This window comes from Lagopus muta, chromosome 6 (assembly GCF_023343835.1).
Source record: "Lagopus muta isolate bLagMut1 chromosome 6, bLagMut1 primary, whole genome shotgun sequence".
NCBI lineage: Eukaryota > Metazoa > Chordata > Aves > Galliformes > Phasianidae > Lagopus > Lagopus muta.
The window spans coordinates 32,165,907-32,190,808 of NC_064438.1; the positions used below are offsets into that span (position 1 = coordinate 32,165,907).

Genomic DNA, 24,902 nt, shown 5'->3' on the forward strand with positions numbered 1-24,902 from the left:
CTGGGAGAAGAGGCCAAACCTTTCCTCATCACAACCTCCCTTCAGGAAGTTGTAGAGTGCAATGAGGTCTCCTCTGAGCCTTCTCCAGACTAAACAATCTCAGCTCCCTCAGCTGCTCCTCATAAGACTTGTGCTCCAGACCCCTCACCAGTTTTGTTGCCCTTCTCTGGACACGCTCCAGGGCCTCAATGTCTTTCTTGTAGTGAGGGGCCCAAAACTGAACACAGTACTTGAGGTGCAGCCTCACCAGTGCTGAGTAAGAGGGATGATTAGCTCTCTACTCCTGCTGGCTACACTATCTCTAATGCATGCCAGGATGGCATCGGCCCTCTTGGCCACCTGGGCACACTGTCGGCTCATGTTCAGCCGAGCATCAACACCCCCAGGTCCCTTTCCTCTTCACAGTCATCCAGCCACTTATCTCCAAGCCTATACCGCTACATGGGGTTGTTGTGGCCAAAGTGCAGGACCTGGCATTTGGCCCTGTTGAACCTCATCCATTCACCTCAGCCCAGTGATACAGCTTATCTAGATCCCTTCAGAGGTCTCCCTACCCTCAGGCAGATTGACACTATCTCCCAGTTTGGTGTCATCTGCAGACTTACTGAGAGTACACTCAATCCCCTCATCTAGGTCATCAATAAAGATATTAAACAAGATAGGCCCCAGTACCAATCCCTGGGGGGCACCAATTGTAATGGGTCACCAGCTGGACTTAGTTCCATTAATCATTACCCGCTGGGCATGGCCCTTTAGCCAGTTCCTTACCCAAAGAAGAGTACCTGTCCAGGCTATGGGTAGCCAGTTTCCCTAGAAGAATACTGTGAGAGACGGTGTCAAAGGCTTTGCTGAATCTAGGTAGACAGCAGTGACAGCCTTTCCCTCATCTAACTGGTCACCCAGTTATACAAGGAGATGAGGTTGGTCAAGCACAACCTGCCTTTCATGAACCCATGCTGGCTGGGCTTGATCCCCTGGATACCACGCACATGGCATGTGATCTCACCCAAAATGATTTGCTCCATAACTTTCTCTGGTACCAAGGTCAGGCTGACACGCCTGTAGTTCCCCAGATCCTCCTTATGGCCCTTCTTGTAGATGGAGTCACATCAGCAAGCCTCTGGGACCTCTCCAGATAACCAGGAGCACTGATAGATGGCCCAGCGTGGCTCAGCAATCACTCCTGCCAGCTCCCTCAGCACTCTAGGATGAAGTCTGTCCGGTCCCATGGATTTGTGACAGTTCAGAGGAAGGAGGAGTTCTCTAATCGTCTCTAACTGAATCACCAGAGGTGTATTCTGCGTAGCATTCCAGGCTTCCAGATCAGGGTGTAAAGTGCCCAGAGTATAACTGATCTGCCTATTTAAGGCAAATGTACAGGCAGTGTTGAGGACCTCAGCCTTCTCCTTATCCTCAGTGGTCCCATTCCCTGCTGCATCAAGTAAAGGATAGAAATTCTCCCTGGTTCTCCTCTTACCACTGATATATTTAAAAAAGGATTTCTTATTTTCTTTTACTGCAGTGGCCAATCTGAGTTCAAGTTGAGCTTTTGCCCTCCTACCTTCCTCCCTGCATACCTTAGCAACTTCCTTGTAATCTCCCCAAGTAGTCCGTCCCTTCTTTCAGAGAACATAGACCCTCTTTTTCTTCCAGTGTCTCAACAATAGTTCTCCGTCTTGAGAAGTGTTCAGGTTTCCTGGATCCCTTTACCCCAAGGAGCAACTCCTAAGGGACTCGTGCTACAAGCATCTTGAACAGGTCAAAATCCTCCATTTTGAAGTTCAAGATAGCAGGTTTGCTAGTCACCCTTCTGACATTTCCAAGAATAGAGAACTCTACAATTTCATGGTCGCTCTGACCAAGACAGTACCCTACCTTCACATCTCCCACCAGTCCTTCTCTGTCAGTGAAGAGCAGGTCTAGCAGGACATAGCCCCTGGTAGGCTCTCCTACCAGCTAAGGAAGCTATCTTTCACACAATCTAGAAACCTCTTGGACTGCTTCCTCTGTGCTGTATTATATTTCCAACATATATCAGGAAAATTGAAGTCTCCCACTAGAATGAGTGCTGGCGATCATGCGACTTCTGCAAGCTGCCCATAGAATATCTCATCCATTTCTTCATCCTGATTAGGTGGTCTATAACAGACTCCCACCAAAAAGTCACCCCTATAGGCCTTCCCCCAATCCTTACCCAAAGACACTCAACTTTATCATTCCCAACCCTAAGCTCATCAAAACAGTCTTTAATAAGAAGGGGCACACCACTACCCTTCCTTCCTCGTCTATCCCGTCTGAAGAGCTTGTAGCCATCCATCGCAGCACTCCATGGTGGGAGTGGTCCCACCATGCTTCAGTAATAGCAATCTAGGTCATAGTTAGCCTGCTGCACAATTGCTTCTAACTCCTGCTTGTTGCCCGTCTGTATTGGTACAGTTGAACTTCAGCTGAGTCATCTGCCTCACTCCCAGCTCAAACATCATTTCCCTGGGCTCATCTCTTGTGAGGCCTGTTTTGTCCCCTTCTCCCGTAGTAGCTAGTTTAAAGCTCTTTCAATAAGCCCCACTAGCTCCTGCTCTAGGATTCGTCATCCCCTTTGAAATATGTGGATTCCAGGGACAGACAACAGGCCATGTACTGAGAAAACTGCCCCATAATCAAAGAACCCAATGTTTCTGGCTCGACACCCGCCTCTGAGCCAATTATTCACTGCTTGTTCTTTCCAAGCCTGAAATGGCAGATGTGATAACTGAGCTGCTTTCCATCATCTATCAGTGCTCCTTCTTGACTGGTGAGGTCCCAGAAGACTGGAGGCTTGCCAGTGTGACTCCCGTTTACAAGAACAGGGAGGATTCAGGAAACTACAGGCCTGTTAGCCTGACCTCAGTGCCAGGGAAAATTATGGAGCACATTGTCATGAGAGAGATCATGTGGCATGTGTTGGACAACTGGGGGATCAGGCCTAGACAGCATGGGTTCACGAAGCACAGGTCCTGCTTGACCAACCTGATCTCTTATGATCTAGTGATCCATCTGGTGGATGAGAGAAAGGCTGTTGATGTAGTCTACCTAGACTTCAGTAAAGCCTTTGACACTGTCTCCCACAGCATTCTCCTGCAGAAGCTGGCAGCCCATGGCTTGGACAGATACATTCCTGGCTGGGTAAGGAACTGTCTGGAGGGCTGGGCACAGACAGTGGTGGTGAATGGAGTTAAATCCAGCTGGTGACTGGTCATGAGTGATGTTCCCCATGGGTCGGTGCTGGGGCCTGTCCTCTTCAATATCTTTACTGATGACCTGGATGAGTGCATTGAGTGCGCGCTCAATAAGTCTGCAGATGACACCAAGTTGGCTGGAAGTGTCAATCTGCCTGGGGGTAGCAAGGCCCTACAGAAGGATCTGGACAGGCTGGATAGCTGGGCTGAAGCCAATGGGATGAGGTTCAACAAGACCAAATGCCAGGTCCTGCACTTCGGCCACAAAAACACTATGCAGCACTACAGGCTTGGGGATGAGAGGCTGGATGACTGTGAAGAGGAAAGGGAACTGGGGGTATTGATTGATGCTTGGCTGAACATGAGCCAGCAGAGTGCCTGGGTGGCCAAGAAGGCCAATGCCATCCTGGCTTGCATCAGAAACAGTGTTGTCAGCAGGAACAGGGAAGTAATTTTCCTGTTGTACTCAGCACTGGTGAGGCTGCACCTCAAGTACTGCGTTCAGTTTTGGGCCCCTCACTACAAGAAAGACATTGAGTCTCTGGAGCGTGTTCAAAGAAGGGCAACAAAACTGGTGAGGGGTCTGGAGCACAAGTCTTATGAGGGGCGGCTGAGGGAGCTGAGATTGTTTAGTCTGAAGAAGGTTCATGAGAGACCTTATTGCTTTCTATAACTACCTGAAAGGAGGTTGTAGTGAGCTGGGAGTTGGCCTCTTCTCTCAAGTAACTAATGATAGGACTAGAGGGAATGGCTTCAAGCTTCAAGCTGTGCCAGGGGAGATTCAGGCTACACGTTAGGAAATACTACTTTTCTGGAAGAGTGGTCAGGAATTGGAATGAGCTGTTCAGGGAGGTGGTGGAGTCACCAACCCTGGAGGTGTTCAAGGAATGTTTGGACGTTGTGTTGAAAGACATGATTAAGTGAGAACTACTGTTGGTGAGTGGATGGTTGGACTGAGCGAATCTGTGGGTCTTCTACAACCTTGGTGATTCTATGATTGATGTATGTGGAAATGGAAATTTTCAGGGTGCATATGATTTAGATATCCATGGAAGGAATTTTGCCTTACAGAGTTCTTCCTGGGATTTAATTCTGTTTTAAAATTATTTGACCAATGCTGTCATGCTTCCACCATACTCCCTGATACGTGCTGTTTCACTTATATACATTTTATTTCAGGGAACTTTGTGGAACTATTTCATTTCTTATGTCTGCAAAAATATAGATTAGAATTGCTCAATCCTGAATGACATATCACCAAAGAAAAAAAGAACAAGCAAATACTGTCAAGTACACAAAATTAAAGGCAATTATATGCTATTTTATATACATTTTTTAAAAAAAAGCAATAAAAAGTCGGTTTTGAACATTCTCAGTGATCACTAGAGATTAGCTGTTATGTTTTTTATTCTCTGTTGTCTTTCAAGTAGAAAACCAAATCCCTAGCCTGTTCCTTTAAAATTCCTAGGTTTTGTATGTGCGGTGCTCATTCAATTATTTTATATATTTATTTGCTTGTATGATGGCTTTGTATTTGGAAGGCTGCCTGAGGAGAGATGCCTGAAGGAAAAGAGGGAATCCGACAACTATAAAAATATCTTTTCACAGCAAAAAAAGCATGAATATGATGGCTGATCTCTCCCATGTTAATGCTACATCTGCATATAACAGAGGAGACTGCATCACTATCACCCTGGTGTGATATTTTTGTAAGATGCAGTTAGTACAATGCTGTGACATTTACAGTGTTTGCGCTGCATTTAGTGGCAGATCTGCTAACAACAGCAGATCTATTCCTGGCCATATAGAGTAGAATGCTGCCTATTCACTCTCTCCTCTCTGCACTGGTTTCCTGCTGTAACGTATGTTACATTTAGAACTTTGATGTTAACTGAAGGCCAGCCAAAGAAGGACTTGGAATCTGAACTCTTTCATATTTCGGATATGTGGTGGGATTAAATTTCCAGATTCGTAGTGACTCCTCTGATGTTAGTGTTGGGTTGTTTCCAGAACCATATGGGATCTAATTTCTAATGCAGCCAAGAACTTAAAGACAAGCTGAAGAAATGTGGAAGAAGCTGACAAAAAATTATTACAGGCAGAATAACAGTGAAAGATTCACATCAATTTCCACATCATAAGCTCTAGTCATTTTGATCTTACAATTTTTTGTAGGTTTACAGAAAAAACTGAACTCTAATTCTGATTTGAAATTAAATTTTCCTCTTGCTCTAAACATTAAGCTCTACACATCTGACATTCAAAATTTTCTGTGAAACTTCTGACATGATGTAAACTACATTTTGTTGTACAGTTAGAGAAAATGAAAAATTTTGCCTTGAAGTTATTCAGAAATTACAGTGACATTTATTTTTTTTATTCAGTGGTACAAAGGTTTATACTCATGTCATCTGTGAAATACACGTCTGCGTAAATATTAAAGTGATTAGATCAAAAGAAAACTCATTTTATTATCCTGAAGTAACTAATTTTTTTAGCTAAGCATTAAGTGTACTTCTTAAGCTGATCATTCATGCTTTCTCTGACAAACAGGAGAAAACTAACTGCATGTCTCAGACAACTACTTTATTGAAGAGAGATGAATGATTCTCTGGAGGCTCCTTTCTCCATGCTGTGATCCTAGGCAGTTATTCTGTCTTAGACATATGGTGTTTATACAAGTCAGTGTTTTCACACAACTCCGTGTTCCTTGCCCTTTGTGCAACTCTTATATGCAAAAACCACGGAGCAGTGTAAAATACGACCCCCATTTTACAACAATCCCAAGAGAATTTTTTTTTTTTTTTTTTTAAATGAATTTCACCTACCTGGAGAAGCTATGACAAAAATAAGATTTTCATGGTTTTCCATTACTCTCTGTAAAAGCAGAAGAAAAAAAGTTTGTTAGATCTATGAATAAAAGGAAAAAGGCTGAAAAGTGCTAATTCATAATGAAACTAACTTGTCAAACTATTTTCATAGCACTGTCTGTATAAAGATTAAAAAAAACCCAACACCTCTCATGCTTTAACCTTTAAGTTATTAGCCCTTATAAATTTAAACTACTGCTTACATTGTAGATATGGAAGAGAAAAATTTAAGCTAACAGGATAAAAACAGGACCTTTTCTTCTTGCTCCCATGGCTGGGTTTTTAATATATTATCATTCTTCTCTCTCTCTCTAAATCAGTAAATTGAGAGATGCTAATCACTTAAAAAGCAGCTACACTTCTTGTGCATGCATAACACATCGTAAAGGTGCATTTGAGCCTCCTTGGACAGGAGAAAGGACGGATCTAATATAGTGCTTCAGTGTGGGGAGGCATTTTTTCCCAGTACCTTTCCCAAAGCATTAGCATAAAAAAATCTCTCTAAAATGCCTGTAGCAGAAATCAATATACGCAGTAGGATCTCAGCACAACAGATGAAACTGAAGTGCATGAATAGCGAATTGCACTGCAGCCAGCTTTTTAGGTTGTGGGAGCTTCAGTTACCACATTGTCCCCTTTACAAGGCATGAGGATGCAACACATTTGTAGCAGGGTAATGTGAGCATTCCCTGCATCCTCATCACATGAAAGGCTGAACCCATCACCACTCACAAAGAGCATATGCAGCTGGGGTAAATTAAGCCTGGACACTCTATGAACTGTTAACATGAGGTTTTCATGTCAAATTTCAACTGGATTCCAAGAATCAGTAGCTGCTATTGTAATTTTCCTATGGGCTACTATTAAATTATTTCAGAATTCTAAAAACTTGTTAAAATGTATTAAAAATTATGCTGTGATAAATCTGGAAAGGTGAAACAAGCAAGCAAAAAAACTTTTGAAAATTATATTTGTTATGCAAAAACAATTGTCCATTTGCACATCAATATGCACTATTTTGCATGTATACAGTCCGAGTACAGGCTTTCCTGTCTTGTCAACATCATGATATGTCAGCAGGTGCTTATATTTGAAATCAGTAAAAACCTCTCCCCTAAGAAGTCATGTCACGTTACACAAAATTATACGCACAAGAATTCACCGCACAGGGGCCTTCTATCACTGTTTCTTTGGTAAGGCAGCTGACAAGTACTACAACTGCAATAACCGCTCTTTCAGGCTGTGAAAAACACTGGATTTCACAACCACTCTTCCATCCCTGAATAATCAGATTTCACTTTCAAGTTAAGGAGGACATGTGAGGCATACAGGTACCATTCTGATATAAAACTTTTTGTCATACAGCTGAGATACAGGCAGTGGTTTGGCTGTGAACACATTGAAGAGGACAACTTATTTTAAGAGCGAACTCAGGTCATATGTTTCTAAACATTCTTGAGCAAACATTAGGCATCTTAACAGTGTGTGATGGCCTTGTCTTCCTGCGTAGACTTGACTGATCCCTTAGATAACAAGAATTTACCTACAGGCTCTATAGGATTCCTATATTTAGCCATAAACAACGGAAGTAATGGAACATACTGTATTTTCCTTCTGCTCCAGTTAGTGTTAAGTGTTACAAAAATTAACTGATACAGACTGTTATATTCCTTCCACCAAAATCTTTGTGGAAAGTGACATCGCCATGTGCTTTGTAACTAGTGAGACTTTTTTCCCCATGTACTTTGTTTCTAAATAAAGCAACAACAATTTTGCCCTCCTCCCTTTTGTATCTGGTTTCTAATGCTGTGATATTAATAAGGAGTGACACGTATAAAGCCTGTGTTTATGTTGGTGGAGAGTATTTTTACAAGATATGTAGTGTAGTGCTCCAAGATGAGGACATATTATGGTGATGCTAGTAAGGTAAGGGAAGTTTTTCAACACAAACCAAGAAACAAACAAAGAAAAAAAAAGCATGACCCAAAAGGCAAACAAAAATCCAAACCATCCAACCGATGAAACATTAGTTAAACCACTATATGGTTATTGTACATACTGAGTAATTATTGTCATTTCAAATAACGTAATATCCACAACTGCACTTCACAAAAAGCACTGTGATGATATTTGCCTGTTATATGCAGAATTTACTTTAACATAGGATTAGGTTCAGCCTCGAAGTGAAAATAAGAATGGAAATGCTTTTAGTCTCATAGCAGCAGGTAATGGCATAATGGAGAGCTGTAGTGCAGCTGACCCACCTTCTTCATCTTGCCCTTCCTCAGGATTCTCTTCAATCTGAATGTCAGTAAATTCCTTAAGTACTCAGCACAAATTTCCAGAGGCCAACCTGCATTATTGGCGAATGCTCGTTAATAGAAGTGGCACAATAACATGATGAGACTCCTCTTCCACTGTGCTGCATCAAGTTCCTTCTTCCTTTTTCTCAGTGAGGCAGCAGAAGAGGTTACTTTCTAGTGATACTCTCAGTAGCTCTCAGTAGCCTTAATACATAGAAATTTCTAGCACCAGATTCCAAGTCTTTCTTTCCTCAAGTTTCATCAAGGTAGATGGTTCTCTACTTATCTGCTGGAGGAAAAAGAGAAGTCAGTTCAAGCTACTGGACTATAAATTCAGTAACAATCTATGCAACAAGATTTTGGATCTTCTATGCTGCAAGTAACAGAACCAATACTTTTTGATGTGAAAAGTGAGGAGATAAAGCTATATTCTTTCCTAAAATCCATTTTAATACAGTCCTCAGGCACGGCCTGCATAAATCCCAGAAGTTAATGATCCTTGTTAGTAATCCTAAACTTTTAGATCATGTTAAGAATATCACTATTCATACTCCACTTGCATTACTTTCGATAGGACAAATAACTCTATTTCCATACTTAGATTTTTGATCTTCTCTGAAGGTTCCTATAACTTGTAAAACTGAACTTGTGTGCATTTTTCTAAACAAGATGATTAAGAATAATGTTACTAATAGCACAATAACTTCATGCTTTTATATTTATTAACAATCAGAAAGTTTTTTATTAGCACTACATTGAAAAATATCTCAATGTTCTGTTATATTAGGTGCCACAGAAGTTTTCATACTCAAAATATTACATGTCTAAATATTACACATAATATCCTGCTCATCAGAAACACTCGTCAGTTGCTGACTTCCTATCCTGTATTGTTTCTTTTCCTTAAAAGTACTCTGAGGTTGTCAGTGCTGTTTAAAGCCATATGTAATCACAATGAGGCTGAAGACTGTGGAACAGTGAAGACTTCACCCATAATTGCTGAACTACTTTGTGTGAAACATGCCCCAATAGTATGTGAGGCATGTTACTTACGCAAAGTAGTTCAGCAATTATGGGTGAATATACTATTCTTCCCCTTCTTCTATTCACAGAATCACAGAATTGTAGGGGTTGGAAGGGACCTCCAGAGATCATTGAGTCCAACCCCCCTGCCAAAGCAGGTTCCCTACACCAGGTAGCACAGGTAGGCATCCAGGCAGGTCTTGAACATATCCAGAGAAGGAGACTCCACCACCTCCCTGGGCAGCCTGTTCCAGTGCTCCGTCACCTCACTGTAAAGAAGTTCTTGCGCATGTTTGTGAGGAACTTCCTATGCTGCAGTTTCCAGCCGTTTCCCCTTGTCCTATCTCCACTCACCAGTGAAAAGAGTCCGGCCTCGCCATTCTGCCCCCACACCTTAGATATTTATAGACCTGGATCAGGTCCCCTCTCAGTCTCCTTTTCTCAAGGCTGAACAGACCCAGTTCACTCAGCCTTTCCTCATAGGAGAGATGCTCCAGGCCCTTCACCATCTTTGTGGCCCTCCGCTGGACTCTTTCCAAGAGATCCCTGTCTTTTTTGTACTGGGGAGCCCAGAACTGGACGCAGTACTCCAGATGAGGCTTTACCAGGGCAGAGTAGAGGGGGAGGATCACCTCCCTCGACCTACTGGCCACGCTCTTTTTAATGCATCCCAGGATGCCATTGGCCCTCTTGGCCACAAGGGCACACTGCTGGCTCATGGCCAACCTGTCATCCACCAGGACACACAGGTCCCTTTCCACAGAGCTCCCCTCCAGCAGGTCATCCCCCAACCTGTACTGGTGCATGGAATTATTCCTCCCCAGATGCAAGACTCTACACTTGCTCTTGTTAAACCTCATCCGGTTTTTTTCTGCCCAGCTCTCCAGCCTATCCAGGTCTTGTTGAATGGCAACACAGCCTTCAGGCATGTCAGCCAATCCTCCCAACTTCGTATCATCAGCAAACTTGCTGAGGGTGGCCATTATCCCCTCATCAAGGTCATTGATGAAGATGTTGAACAAGAGCAGACCCAGCACAGACCCCTGAGGAACACCGCTAGTTACAGGCCTCCAACCGGACTCTGCACCACCAACAACAACCCTCTGTGCTCTGCCAGTCAGCCAGTTCTCAACCCACCTCACTGTCCACTCATCTATCCCACACTTCCTCAGCTTTGTTATAAGGATGTCGTGGGGGACAGTATCAAATGCCTTGCTGAAATCAAGGTAGACTACATCCACTGCTCTCCCCCCATCCACCCAGCCAGAGACAACATCGTAGAAGGCTACCAGGTTGGTCAAGCACGACCTCCCCCTTGTGAACCCGTGCTGACTACTCCTGATAACCTCCTCTTCTTCCAGTTGTCTGGAGATGACATCCAGTACAAGCTGTTCCATCACCTTTCCAGGGACAGAGGTGAGGCTGACTGGCCTATAATTGCCTGGGTCTTCCTTCTTGCCTTTTTTGAAGACCAGGGTGACGTTGGCTATCTTCCAGTCTTCAGGCACCTCCCCCATCTTCCAAGACTTCTCAAAGATGACAGAAAGCGGTTCAGCAATCACCTCTGCCAGCTCCCTCAGCACCCGTGGATGAATCCCATCGGGTCCCATGGATTTGTGAACATTGGTGTTGCCTAGGCACTCCCGGACCACCTCTTCCCTGGCAGAAGGGGGGTCTTCCATTCCCCAGATCCTCTCACTAACCTCCAGGGTCTCAGATTCCCGAGGGGGAGCTTTTTCACTGAAGACAGAAGCAAAGAAGGCATTCAGTATCTCCGCCTTCTCAGCATCCCCCGTTACCAGAACACCCCCGTCACTTAGCAGGGGAGCCACATTCTCCCTAGTCTTCCTTTTACTGTTAATGTACTTGAAAAAACCTTTTTTATTATCCTTTATCCCCTTTGCCAGATTTAATTCCAGGCGGGCTTTAGCCTTCCTTGTCGCATCCCTGCAGACCCTGACAACATTCCTGTATTCTTCCCAAGTAGTCAGACACTTTTTCCACATTTCATGGGCCTTCTTCTTTCCTTTGAGTTTGCGCATGAGCTCCTTGCTCATCCACACAGGTCTCCTGCCCCCCTTTCCCGATTTCTTCCTCACAGGGACACACTGATCCTGAGCTTGGAAGAAGAGCTGCTTAAATGCTGACCAGCTCTCATAGGCCCCCTTGCCTTCCAACACCCTAGCCCATGAGATAGCTCCAAGTAGGCCCCGAAAGAGATCTATTCTTCATCTAAATGGTACATATTTCATGTAGGACATGGGACAAATGGCCTCTGTCTTTAATTTAATTTTCTATACCCAGCAGTTTACACGATGAACAAAAAAAATCATCCTTTACAGATCTTAAGATTTAAATTAATTGATATCATTAAATTGGCAGCTAAAATTTTGACAGATTTTTTGTAACTTTTACCGTAATTGAGTCTAAAGCTTCACCAAATTAAAAAAAAGTATATATCACATCTAGTTCCAGAATACTCATTTGTTTCATACTGATTGTCTAGTTATTTTAAGGCTTCTTTAAACCCTACTCTATGCCTGCTTAATTTTGGTCTTGTGCAGTCATTTGACTTCCACCCTTTATGTGTATCTGAGCAATGGCCACAAGAAGTGCTAAGGAGGCATCAGAAAGTCTGCTTCTTGCAATGCTCTCACACAGTTTTCTGAAGTAACGAAAAACTGTATTGCAATTTAGTGGTATCATAAGTACAGTTAATGTTGTGGAAGGATCAGGTCAATGAACTCTGTCTAATGGTGCTCTTTCAACTTAAGAACCAGGATTTTGTCTTTCTGATTTCCAGCTAGAGGACAGAAAAGTGAGAGACTGACATGAAAATTAGGAAAATGAATTATTGGAAACATTTCAGAGGCTTATAAAACATTTTTATGGTCTATTTAGCAAATAAATTCTCAGTAAAAATGACAGAATCTATATGAATAGCTCCAAATCTCTAATTCTCTAAAAGCTTACTATGCAATAAATACTTTAGCCTTTTTTCTCCTTTTGTGCTGACCCATCAGGAAAGAATCAAGGGAAAATGAATGGTATTCTTCAACTAATTTCCAGAAGTACATGATAAAACTTAATGAAAAATTCCTTTTCCACCTCTCTATAGTGAACTGTCAGTGTTCTTGACATAAGCTTGTAAGGTCTTTTCTTTTAATTAAAGTTATATTATGACAATTATATTTTCGACATATCACATCACATGTAAAGACATTTTTTAATAAAACGTTTTCACTATATGGAGGAATCACTTTCCTTTTCCTTCCCTTCTCTGCCCTGCCATGCCCTGCCCTTCTTTTCAGCATTCAAGTACGTACCAGATATATCTAAACTAGAGAAGCAGAATATGAAGAAATGAAGTAGAAGTTGGTTTTTATGCTTTAGGTGTAATGTTGCCAAATCATTCAATAATTTTACTCTTAATAACTTGTTTGTATTTCACTTCTGCTAAAAATATCTCAGAAGTCCATAGTGAAGCCATAATTCACAAAATCTAATATTCTGTCAGAAGAAAAAGATTTACACAGTCCTCTGACATGCTCTAGGAAAATAAAAAAAATTCTTTTAAATAATAATTCATTATTATTTCATAATAATTCATAATTATTTTAATAATAATTAATTGGCATTTTATAGTATATTTGGGAAAAGATGATGTCATAATCATTAATCATCATAACCAAAGTGTTCATTTTAAATCTTCTGAAAACATTAACCCTACAACTGACAAATTCCAGGAAAAAATCTTTATTACTTTTCACTGATTTTGAAAATCTACTTAAACATTTTTTTTTCTGCAAGCAACTGGCACATTTAAAATATTGTGACACACTGGAGATGAATTTTGTTTGAAATCACACAGATTTCAGTTATCTGAGAGCTGATGGAAGAATTCTTTAACAGAAGGTTAGAACAGAACATGGTATGGCAGAGAGGGCAAAGGGCAAAGTTGGGATTCTATTTTCATTAAAACCTCTTGTCCTTACTCCAGAGGTGGAAAACAGTCCAGCATGCACACTTTGAATTTCAATTACTGGTGCTAAATAATGTCAGGGAGCAAAAGAATGCATTTATACCTGTATGGGATTTTGACGTAAAAACAAAAACAACAAACCATAAATAAATCCTCTGTGCATTTAATATCATTTCTATTTAATCAACTGCAGCATTTTCCCACAACATATATATGGAGGGATTTTTCCAGCACCATTTGAAATAGAAAAATATATTAAAATAAATTTAAATAAAATAAAACATGCAAAGTACAACAGCAGAAATATCCATAACTATATGTCAATGGTTTAAGGTGTGGTTCAGCCAATTCCGTGACTAGTGGGGTGGAGGGATTTAGCAAAATCCACTCCTCTGGAAAAGGGAAACAGGGGACCCCAATATTATTAAAAATTATAATTATTATATTAGATTTTTTTTTTTTTAACCAGTTGTAACTCAAGATTACCGTGCTTTTACATGTAATTATCCTTTCCCATAAAGGAAAGACATCATTTTTCATGAGACACCTACATCATGAGATGTAGAACTTGCTATAAACTTGGGTTTAAACAGCAGTGACTGAATAATATTCAAAGTAGCTTTGCCTGGGTAAATACTAAAAGAATTATCAGAAATAAGATCTCTGCTTCATTCATTTACTGTCTGAGAACAAAAGCTCAAAATCCAAAGATTTCCTTTGTTGCTCAATTTATGAATTGTCTTTTTTTATATCCCAGCCAACTTTTCAATACAAGTAAACAGATTAGACCCACAATGTGACTTGTGGAACAACTGCACAGTCCAATTGACTAATTCATCTATATATGTATATTGAAGAGTTATTTGAGTTAAGTAAGAGAGTGGAGTGTGAAAAAGTTGATTCATAAACCAAGCTGCAATGCAAATGCAGTAATCTTGTCTCAATAGCTGTAGAAGTAGACACATCCTCATCAAAGAGGTATTGAGCTACTGAGCGTCTAGCTGACATGATGTAAAAGCAGCCCATAAACATATGCACTACAGCTCAGATTCTTGTTGAATATAATACCTGAGATACAGCAGAGTGAAAAGATGGCTATACCCCTGCTAAAACCTTGCCTCCATAATCTCATATTTCATTTTCTTCTAAGACATACAACAAAGCTTCTGAGAAAATGGTACAATGAACTCAGACACAGAGCTGATCTTGTGTACACATCACAGTAGCTGGGGTCATTTCTTTGACCATGTATTTCATTTTCCTTTTATTCTCTTCCTGCCAAATAGAGAACTGATTGCAGTTCTGTTTGGATGCAGTAGGGGTGCTGGAGACTTGCTGCATCATTCTGAATGGCAAAACATGGAAAATCTACTCCTTTTCCTTCCCTTCTCTCCCGGTACTGCCAGGCAGCCAAGTGCTCTGTTCTGTCATTTCCTTGGTTAGGTCTGGACCATTAAACCTCAAGGAGACAACAAGAACAGCTCCAGCTCCCACCACACTTTCTTTGATGTTGGTCAGCAATTTAGCAGTCCAGTCTGGGAAGCAATACCCTTGCCAAAGTCACTTCCATCTTACTTTCTATGTCTGCAGTACTTCCTTCAAAATTCTGCCCAAATCTGAATACTTGCATATCATGGAGGCTAGGCCTGATGCTCTCCTAATTGCCTTATATTTGGCAGATGCTCCCCTGATCTCCCAATCCTTACATTTTATATTATTCTGTGATAATATTCAGAACATCAGTAGAGACACTTTGTATTTCCAACTTACCACATCATACCTGGCCCTGTGGCTGGTATTCACTAATCTGCAAATGCTCTCGTTCCAAAACACATGCCGGATCTTGGGCTCTGGGCAACTGAAGCCTGAACCTGTCGTGAACATGACATATACAGCTACTAGAGGCAGCAGGTTCTGAATATTCAGCAATGTTAGAGCAGTATGCTACATGGGCTCTATGTTGTGAACATTATTTATAGTTCACTTGTGAGTCAATTGTTTGCAGCATTTGCTAGAGGTAAGTAGGGTTTTCAACCTTAAAAATAGATTTTAACAATAGGCATGAATGTTCCCATATATACGTATACATGCCCAATGCAGAGCTACAGCTGGACTTCAGAACAGAAGCAAATATCTGTGTCAGCACAGTACAGGTGAACAAATAAAGCCTGCTAAAATGTAGGGTTAACCTTATGAAGTGCCATTGCTTTTCAAAGTCATTCCAGTTCATCACATGGAACTGAATGCAGATGTGGCTAAATACAAGCGACTCATGGTTACTCATCATTATACGTCACTTCAGACATTCAGCTATACACTGACAATGGTACTGGAGCCAGATATGCTACAGTGTAAAAAACATGGTGGAAGGGGAAAGATCATTTTTGTCTGTACATTGCACCTGTGGTCAAGAATACACAAAGTTCAGTTCAGAAAATTGAATTGTTTTCAATATCCTATAATGTGTGTTAAGTTGAATTTCTTAAAATATTTCTATACTGTGAAGAAATATTTAACTTCCAGGCCTAAGAATTTCAGGATTATAGGGATTTTGTTTGCAGTAATGTTGGTCAATCCTGAAACAAGTGGGGCAGTTCATTGCTTTGTTCTTGTTTGTCAGCTCTGGCCAGGTAATGAACAACTCTTACAGTTTGATGTAACATGAAATTGAAATATATATGTTAATAATACCAAAAATATTTTAATATTATGATACTAACATGATAAAACAACTATCACAAAGGAATCTTAAGGAGTCCTAAATGATTCCTGACCTTTAGAGATACTTGTTAGCCACCTAACACATCCCAACATGCATATTTATTTCTGTGGAACTTTACATGTTAGTAAAAAATATTTTAAGGATCATTTCTATATGAAGAAACATATCTGGATGAAGATAGAAATATCTAAGCTAGTTCTGTTTGTCATACTAAATTATCATCACAAAAGGACTTTAGGGAGAATAGATTCTAAAAACACAGTCTAGGTTTGGGCTAAAAATCAGCATGCTCCTAATCAAAATCTCTGGTTTGAGTCTAATTAGACATGAATGGGTCCATCCTTGCTTTTTGTAAAACAAAAATCTGACCTGGATTAAGAAAATAATAGTAACAATTATAGCTTTACCCAATTGTACGTGCCTAAACTTCACTCAGAAAAAAAAAAAAATCCTGGGTGGGAATGGCTATTGTACTAGGAAGAATCTTTATTTTTGTCCTCTAATTCTTGCAACTGAAATGTATTGTTTCAACAACCATTTCCTCCCTCAGTCCTCTTACTTCAGGAGAATACTGGAGTGCTGTAAGTGTCAGTATAGATAACACCTTCGCATGTATGCTGCTCACTGACCTTAAATTACATGAATAAGAGGCCAAGAGAAACCATGGTGGAATAAGATGCGGTGTTTTTGTAAGGAATGCATGTTTTATATTATTTGGCATTATGCCATTCTGTTCAGAATTAAAAGATGGATTATTGTGGATTTGTTTTCTTTTAGGAATTAGGGCTGGCCCTGGCTTAGCTTCAGTACTGCAGAGGTATTAACTGCAATGCATTTCTGTCTTACAGCTTCATCCCATTTAGCCATTGTGACTTTGGAGTGACTTCCAAAGCAATCCAATCAGAATGAGTTGGCAGATTAATGTTAACTTTCATGTCAGGACTGAAAGCAATGCAAAATGAAAATGCTAAAAGAAGAGGCATTGCACCAGCCATAGTGAGCTAAAAATAAAACTGAACTGTCTCATGTGAGTTAATGAGTCTTTGTTTAATCTACAAATGGGTAAAGCATTAGTAAACACTCTTTGTTTATATTAATCACCCTCAAAATTTAAATAAAATTGATAATACAACCTCTGCCAAGTATAGGAGATTGTACCTAAGGGCTGCTCTTTATTCATTTAAAATTTTGGATTATCAGAAAAGTTTCCATCTTTCTACGCCTTGGCAGCCACTGAGTTTTTGATAAATTTTCTATTGCAACTTCCCAGAAACTGATTGCTGGCAAGATTAGAAAAAGATTGTTTCACCTTTAGTTTGGGCAAGGATTCCTCCTTGCAACAGATCCTAATTGTGTAGGCTGGTACATTTTAGGGGTCAGAGTCCAAGGGGAAAATTTGAAATAGTATTAAATAACTTCCCTCCATAAAATTTGTATATTTGTTCTAATTCAAATATCAAAGATCAATAATCAGAAGTGCATCTCTTTGGCAGGACTGTGCTACAACTGTGAACATCTTGTATTGTCATGTGTGATTCATGCTTCTAGTCTAACGCGTTTCCCTTAATCTGATGATTACATTTCTACTACAAGTTAAAATACTTTTTTCTTCTCACCTGCATAGCACTAACTATGGAGAAGGATATGTTTTGGCCTAACAACATTGGAATGTTATATATTATTGTACCTACTTTGCTATTTCTGTTCTCCAGAAACGCAAATTAATAAATACATTAACATGTAACATGCGATGTAACAAACAACACGTGTTACTGTTATCGGTCTGGTTAAACAGTTACTAACTGTCATTTATCACTTACTTAAACACCAAACAGTAAGCCTGAAATTTGTTTTTCAGCTTTAGGAGAGCTATTTCTTCAGAAGAATTTGTTAATCTTTGAGAGAAATAGAGGCTTGGATCTCTGTAATGCAAGGGAATAGTATCTGTTGGCACTAGGTTGACTGGGATGTTCTTAACATTGACACAAAATACTAATGTTACAGAGCCAAACAGCAGTATCCCCATTTTGGTCTTCCCAGGTCTGTAAGTAAAGCTGATGACTTCCTAGTCATAATAAAATGAAATTAGGTTTGCTGTTCTTACAACATTAGATTTTTTTCTTTTCACCAGGATGCTTTTTCTCTTTCACTGAAATTTCCTGTGTTAGAACATGATTCATATAAATCAGTATTCATGTGTTTCTGTAAACAGAATTAATAACCCCTTAATTTAATATATAAACGCACATCACAGTACTGTATTTATATCAAGATTAAAATATCTTTTCTTATTCATAATAGAATGAAAGTCTCAATATATAAGCTCACACATTTTGCTTCTTGTTTGCTGAGTACTACATAATAGGAGGAAAAATAGCAATAAAAATAGTAGCCATTTAGCAGCAGCAACAATATAACAAAAATTGCAGGGATAATTTCTCATTTTCACGCATGGCACGTTTGCCTTCTTAAAAGTATACTGATGCACTGAGCAGTAAATAAAGTCACATTTCTCTGGGGTCTAGCCGCTGTATTATACATAAAACAACCAGATAATGTGGACATGAAAATTTCCCTGTACTTACCATATGCAATTATTCTAATGATAACATTTTTAGGCTAATAATATTGTCAACTTAATATAATCTGCATAGTCACTGACATTTTCTAGAAGGTCAAAATCTGAAACGTAATTCCAAAAATTAAATATAAAAATGATGGAACTAAGACCAGCTAATCTCTAATGGAAGAAAGTCACTACATGTAGTTCAGTAGATATAAATTATCAGATGCATTTGCCTCACTTCCACACTTGATTGCTTTGTTTATTTTTTTTCCCTAGATTGAATGCATTTACTCAGGAGGTGGCTACTGTGAGCTATAAGTTCACATGGGATTTCAAGGTGGTGGAGAGTTCCTCCTGCTGCATTTCATCTGATGCCAGCAGAATTCATCCACAGTGTTGCAGTTCTTATGTAACGTCATAGGGCTAAAAGCTGGTTTTCCTCCCATTTCCAGCAGTATGCAGCTTTCATTCCTTCTTCTGCAGTTTCACAAATCACTAAACAAAGTTGACACTCCTGAAGATCTGAATGCCAAGTGTTTTGAACCTTGGACCTAGCTAACCTTTAGGTAATGTAAATGGGGCAAAATAATCTTCAGTACATTACCTTGTTTCTTTTCAGAGGTTTAAACACAAAGAAAAATAAATTTGAAGTGGTGATATTTATAATTCCAAATTATTTTCTTCAAATGGCATGTTCACAACTAAGATAGTATTTAACTGATATTTACCTGTATAATAGAAATCTCTTGTTGGAAGATCGCAGCTTTTCTTTTCTCAACACAGAATACACAAAAATGCATAGAACATTCCCCACAAGTTTAATATAATTTCATAATGAGGAGTAGCAAATTCTCTACAGAAATCATTTTCTTGCCTTCAAGATTCTTAACATAACATCACTGCTTATACTAGTTTCTACCTACTCCTTTTGAATGTAATAACATCTTGACATAAAACTAAACTGGAACAGGAATGAGCTAGGGATGAAGTGGTAACATACCATGAGTTATGGATATGTTTATTTCTGTGAACACTGTGTTTCATTCGTGACTAATACAATAACCTTCTGATTAAAATAATTCTGTTATTTGTCAGACTGGGAGGCTTGTACCATTTCCCATTCCTGGAATTATATAGGGAAAACATAGAAAATAAAAGTATAGTTTTACTCTTGTAGCAGTAATGTATGTTACAAATTCCTTCTATAGCTATAATTTCTCTAAGACAATTAGAGAGATAAGCAAGATCAACTCTTACATACTCACAAAATGTGCAGTGTTCTGACAAAATAGCAATGCTTGGTTTAATTCTGATGACCTTGGATCCAGCTCCAGTCTTGCAGACAGAGTCCTTACACAGAGTGCACAGCCATAGCTAGTACAATATCATTTAATATTTTTTAAAAATTTCAATGTTGTACTGGAGCATTGCATCCAAGCTAAGGGTGGTGTACAAAGTCTAACACGTTAACTCAGTTACAGTGCAACAACAAAGTCCAGTATGGACTCAAGTTGCAAATCTCTCCCACAACACAATATAGAAGTACATAAGTATATTTGTCTTCTGTAGGATGAAATAAATAAGAAAATGATCTGTTAAAACCCTAAACTTTCAAATTCTTCAGCAAGAGCATTTAAACATATCCCATAAAGTTTTTTACTATTCACACCTCACAATATTTAAAAGTATTGCACATACTATAGCTCTGTTGGAAATGCAAAACAATAAGATAACATTATCAGTTTATGTATACCAAAAGAGGGATTGATGCATTTCATTTTTTCAAAATGTAAAAAAGCAGACTTTTATATATCTAAGAAACTATAGAACACAAATTTAAAGTATAATGGAACAGATTTAGCTATTCTCTTCATGATGAATCTCTGTTACAGTTTAAATAAGATGCTGATGTGTCTTAAATGTTGTAAGTTCCTAAATAATAAGTATTACTCTAAAGTAGCAATTTCCTTTTTTTTTTGTTTCCCAAGTATTTTTCAAACAAATGTACATGTACTTATCACACCTGATATTCTTCAAATTTGCTGATTTGAACAATGTTATGCAAATAACTTATTTGATTTTCTGTTGTTCCACTTTACGTTCATTCACTTTATGTCATATTCTGAAAAATCTACAAGAGAATTTTTTTCTTCACTGCAACTTTTTCCAAGCAGCTATAGAAATAATACATTTTTCCCTCTAAAATTCACATAAAATAGAAAAGTCTTCAGATTCCAGTCAGACCTCTAAGATTAATTAATAGCATTGTCTTAATTTCTTTCTTTTCAGTTTTCAGGTATTATTTATTATAAAATTCTTTGAAGTAGCATTTTTAATTCGTTAGCAAGGAAAAATCTCAGATAAGGTTAATTGTTGGTGCTATTTTTTACAGAGGCTATGTAGTGGACTTCTCTTAAACTGTATGCCAATTGTCCAGACAATCCTGACAAAAGCTGATTTTCTAGACTAAGTCCATTTTCGGTATGGCATGTTAAGCCCAGTGGAGTATTTTAAATTCACTATTTATGGTCATTTTTAACAAACTCCTTTCATCCTCTAATAGCCTCCTTCATCCTCTTATGACTATAATTTTTGAAGTGCTGCAGGTGTGCATGATATACTAAAAGCAGATAACAGACAGTACTGAACTCAAGAGGGTTGCAACTGAAGCTATAGGCTTGGAAATAATTGTATATCTGCCTAGCTTCTCCCTGTGACAAGGCCCTTGGAACTGTGATCCTGAATCATATCTGATTCAGTGTTATTTAAAGCAGCAATAATTTGAAATAGACATCAAATTTCAAGTAGAACTAGTTTTAGTGGACCTGATTGGTAGGTTGACTAGTGAACTCCTCAGCCCAGATTTAGGAATTTCCTGAATTAGGGAGGCTTCAGATCTAAAGAATAGGATCCACAGCAGCAAGTAGCTGGGTAAAATTCACCTAAGCCAGCCTGTAACACAGACCAACTTAAAAAAAAAAAAAAAAAAAAAAAAAGTTGTTAAGGACATGAATTCTCCAGGACTGGGGAAAGGAGCTAGTTGCATATTGGATTCTTAACCCTATCAGTTCATCTGGCTTCTAATAGCCTACTCCGAAAAAGCAAGCAAAAAAATCCCTAACAAAACAAAGAATAAAAATCAGGCAGAAATGCTGTTTCTGTTTTATACCATGTCTCAGGGAAAAGACTGAGGTACTTAGCTTCTGTGTAGCCTCTGATTTGGAAGTGGAATTTGAAGGAAGATCAAGAAGTGAATATTATTTAGAGATAATGTAACATCTCCTCTGGCAATAGGATGTCTGAAATTTGATTTGATTGTTGGCGTATGAGGATGTCTATGAGATTAGTCCCAACAGACAAGCCAAGTTACAGAATGCCTAATTTGAGAATCTGTCATTTTCGCATTCACAGCTGCTCAGCATCTTCAAGATCAGCATAGGATATGTCTTTCTAGCATCAGAAATTTGGGCACCTAGAAGAATTTACTGGGAGAGTATTTTGGAGCTGAGATAATTTCAGTGCCTTTCAGGCTAAGTAGAGCTTTGTGATGGCCTCAAAGTTTTAGGGAACTGAAGGGGCTGTCTAAATTTAAACAGCTGAAGTGCTATCAAAATTCCATTCTGAAGCTATATGTAGAGAGCTAATCTGCTAAAGGAGGATAGGTATCCTAAAGGTTTGAACAAAAGAGATGATTTGCCAATGCAACCACTTAGATTCAGAGAATACAGTACTTGCTTTTTTTTCCTTGCTGCACTGAGACTATGATGAAAAAATTGTTTGATACTTGCATTTATCATTATTGTTATTATTTTTAAAAGAAATACAGTAAAGCATTCGCCACTCATTCAAGGTCTTGCTTTAAGTGTTCCTCCTCCAGGAAGGAGGTGCTCTGAACTTAGGGTATTTGGATTTAGATACCTTGAGTAAAACTTGTCTGTGTAGCCAAAAAATAGATCACAGATATATATTTGGATGTGGTTTTATTAGCCCTTCTTCCTTTTGCCCTTTAAAAGGCACGTAATCAACTTATATTGAATCTGCTATCTAAATCAAACACAGCACCTCTTTCATGTCTTTTCTTACAGCAACTACACATAAAAGTTGACTTTCATTCATTCTTTCTTTCATTTTTTACTAAAATCCACTTCAGAAATACGTTGCAAAGGAAATAAAAGTATTATCCCAGAGTACAGTATTTTTTCTGTGAATAAAAAGTTTTCCTTTGAGAATTTGTGCATCAAATCTTAATCTGGATAGGCTACTCATCAGTAAGTTACAGTATGTTAATTGCCTTTAAAATCCAACCTGTGAACTCATGGTTCACATGGACACTCAACTGTTATGAAGTATAATATGTTTTTATCTGAGTTCACACTGCACAGACAGTTCTCTTATGGATTTGGGTTTAATACAATACATTTGTTACCAGATATTTTGTCAACATAAATAAAATACACAGGGAATTTTTTTAGATTAAAATGAAGTCTGCTTTGAGTACTCCATCAAGAATTCCTTAAAATCTTGAAAAATCAAATGAAAATACTCAACAGTGAGTACTGTTTTAGTCTTTGTGATGGGGACATCATTTAGACGTGGTCCAAATCCATATACAGAATTAGCTCTAGCTTAGATTAACTTAGGTTTTATCTTTTACTTTTAAAACTTCTTTGTGAATGCCATAAAAACCTACTATCCTTTACTCCATGTTGTAAATACTAGTATTGTTATTCTATTTATTACTGGACTAAAGTGTCTAATTTCAACATGAAAAGCTAAGAGTGGATTTACAGTTTTCTTGACAACTTATGTCATTGCTTACCACATGAATAGTAATTCTTAACAGCAGGATAATGTTTTTGCTCTATAGAGTAAGTTTTTCTTTTTTCCCCTCTTATTTTTTTCTTTAGTGAGAATGGAAGTTATATCTTGGAGTCTACTTGTTACAACATACTTGAATGAAGAAATATAAAATTATCAGAAACCATGTTTTTCCCTTTCACTCCCTCTTGCACTATTTAATAGTACTTAGTAATAGTTTTCTCAATAGTGGTTAATCACCAGCAGTTAACAACCCCTTCTGGCAATTAGTTAATTGCATTGTCTTTGACTCTGGTGAAAGGAAATGGCTATCAAGGGCATTGTTTGCTCAATTAACCAAAAGCAATAGACACATGCTTAGCTGTAATTGAAAAAGGAAATCCCTCAAAATCTCCCCATCTTACTGAATTGTCCATGGGAGATAAGCAGCCTGAAACAACAAATTAAAGTAGAATTTTTTTTTTCCTCCCCTCCCCCCCAAAAAACCGGACAAGAACATTCTTCTGTAAGATGCAAGCACCTAGGCTCAGCCAAGATTCATGGCATTCTCAGAACAGCTGTGAGCAACTTTGGCCAGGATGGTCCCTTTAATACCCTGTGAGCTGAGCTGGATGTGGCCCAGCAGATGATTCTGCTTGGCCAGCTGCCTTTTCATTAGAAGAACTACCACAGCTTCATCCACGTGTGGAGGAATCTTATGGAGGGCCCAGCACCATCTCCATGTGGACTACACAGAATGAACAGTACAGAGCTGGTATCTGTGTTCAGTAAATAAGGTTGGACTGTATGTAAGCTTTGTAACAACAACAAAAAACGCACTAATCAACTAACTTACATACAGGTTTGCAAAAAGTTCTTCAATAAAGAATTCCCTGGTTTACTATGAAATATTTTTGTAAATAAAAAAGATTGTTTCTACTCAAAAAACAGCTGACATCACTAATCATTTTCCATTTTTCCCATGAGAAAAAAGAGTTGTATTTTCTTATATGTCATAATGCTGAATCAGTCCTTTAATAACAATCATCAATGATTGTTACAATCATAAAGGCTAGTGCAGTGGAAGGACAATACAGAAACGTAACAACAAAGGGACCAGTGCAGATAGGATGGTATTTCACAGGACAATAAATGCACTCACCCATCTCTGAAGGCCTAGGCTTGTAGAAAGGACTCCATGAGAGATCTCCAATCAGAGATCCTTCCAGAGTGGCAGTCAGCCCTTAAATGGGGTCTAAGAGATGTAGAGCCAGGCACCCCACAGATGACTTGCCTTCACCTGTGCTCCCAGCTGATCAATCAGTGGTTCAGGCTGTGACTCAACAGTTCCTATACAATGATATAAATACAACTGCAGGCAGCCTTTATCTCTTTCTGCATGATCAGTTTATTGACTGAATTGG

At 38.9% G+C, this 24,902-nt stretch overlaps 1 long non-coding RNA gene across 2 annotated transcripts; it reads right to left on the reverse strand.

Annotated features, from left to right (window-relative positions):
- Nucleotides 1-7,702: 7,702 nt before the first annotated feature.
- LOC125695181 (uncharacterized) lies at nucleotides 7,703-24,697 on the reverse strand. 2 transcript variants are annotated; one of them, XR_007377849.1, is made up of 3 exons: nucleotides 24,641-24,697; nucleotides 15,164-15,264; nucleotides 7,703-8,674 (listed from the first exon to the last, which is right to left on the reverse strand). It is a non-coding gene; the product is annotated as an uncharacterized LOC125695181 (long non-coding RNA). The 2 variants fall into 2 exon arrangements; XR_007377848.1 differs by having other exon boundaries at nucleotides 7,703-8,677.
- Nucleotides 24,698-24,902: the final 205 nt, after the last annotated feature.